At 35.9% G+C, this 1,763-nt stretch overlaps 1 non-coding gene across 1 annotated transcript; it reads right to left on the bottom strand.

Annotated features, from left to right (window-relative positions):
* Positions 1-288: 288 nt before the first annotated feature.
* On the bottom strand, positions 289-394 carry LOC136215852 (small nucleolar RNA R71). The gene has a single exon (XR_010682855.1). It is a non-coding gene; the product is annotated as a small nucleolar RNA R71 (small nucleolar RNA).
* Between the last annotated feature and the right edge of the window lie 1,369 nt (positions 395-1,763).

Here is a 1,763-nt window from a genome sequence, read left to right as displayed (position 1 = left end):
AATTTGAAATTAAGCCAGCTTTGCTTAATATGTTGCAAAATAATGTGACATTTTATGGACTACCTAACGAAAACCCAAATACCCATTTGGCAAATTTCTTAGAAATTTGTGACACTTTCAAGATGAATGACGTGCGTGCCAAAGCAGTCAAACTTCGCATATTTCCTTTCACTTTGAAAGATAGGACCAAAGTTTGGTTAACTTCTATGCCAGCCGCAACATTCGGAACTTGGGACCAATTAGCCCAAGCATTTTTATCCAAATTTTTCCCTTTAGCAAAAACCACAAAAGTTATAAAAGAATTAACATCTTTCACAAAACATGACAATGAAACCCTGTATGAAGCATGAGAACGTTTCAAGGAACTTCAACATTTATGCCCACATCACCACTTGCCCGATGAACTTTTGATGCAGACATTCTATAACGGAATAAATACCACAACCAGAGGTTCATTAGATGCTATGTCGGGAGGGTTATTTATGAAGAAGACATCTGCCCAAGCGAAAGAACTTTTAGAGGAAATGGCGATCAACAGCAGTGTGTGGCCTGCCGAATGTGGACACACACCAATGGCGAAACCATCATCCTCAACTACATCACCAATTAAAGGTATATTTAATCTCGGTCCAATCGCGATGTTACAAGCCCAATTTTCTGCGTTATCGCACAAAATTGACAAGTTTATGACACCGTGTGACACTAATGGTAACCCAATCCAAACGGACTTGGATTACGATGGCATGGATGAGGTTGAACAGGTAAACTCTATCCAAGGACAAAATCAAACTAATAACCCTTATTCTAATACTTATAATCCTGGATGGAGGAATAATCCTAATTTTAGTTGGAAAGAGAATAATAATGCTGGTGCCAATCAAAGTCGATCTAATAATTATCAAAATCAGTCAAGAAACACGATTGACACATTATCTTCTAAAATCGACAAATTCATAGATGCTATCGATGGTAAACAGCCACGATGATGGTTTTAAATGAATTGAGAATAAATTCAATCAATTAATTAAAAACCATTCGTCTAGCATCCATAATTTGGAGGTTCAAATAGGACAAATTACTAAATCAATTCCGTCCCGAAAAGAGGGAAGTCTTCCCAACCATGCGAAAGAGAATCCTAAAGAGCATGTAAAGGTTATCACTCTTTGTTCGAGGAAACATTATTTAGGCCCAGAAATGCCCGAAGATTCTACTAACATTTTGCAGGGAAGTGATTTGACGACGAAATCCTCATAAGTGAATATAAATTCAAAGAGTTCACCCATAGATGCTAATGCAAAAACATTTGTACCAAAACCACCTTTTCCACATAGAGTCCAAAATAAGGATTATGACAAACAATTTTTAACATTTTTAGACAAACTTAAAAATTTGCATATAAATTTGACGTTTATGGATGCGATAACGCAAATTCCTAACTATGGTAAATTTTTAAAGGATTTAATTTCTAAGAAAATTAGTTGGGAAGGAATTTCATTAACAGAAGATTGTAGTTCAATAGTATCAAGTCATTTGTCGACTAAGCTCAAAGATCCTAGATGTTTCACCATCCCATGTAAATTGGGAGACATCGAATTCCCAAGTTGTCTTTGTGACTTAAGAGCGAGCATTAACTTGATGCAGTTGTCTATTTTCAAAAAGTTAGGTTTAGAAGAAGATATCAAGCGTACCAATATGGTTTTGCAACTAGCGGATCAAACCACTAAGAAACCATATGGTATAATTGAGGACGTTTTAGTAAAGGT

Source organism: Euphorbia lathyris, chromosome 1 (assembly GCF_963576675.1).
Source record: "Euphorbia lathyris chromosome 1, ddEupLath1.1, whole genome shotgun sequence".
NCBI classification, from domain to species: Eukaryota; Viridiplantae; Streptophyta; class Magnoliopsida; order Malpighiales; family Euphorbiaceae; genus Euphorbia; species Euphorbia lathyris.
This window is presented reverse-complemented; position numbering and strand designations above follow the sequence as displayed.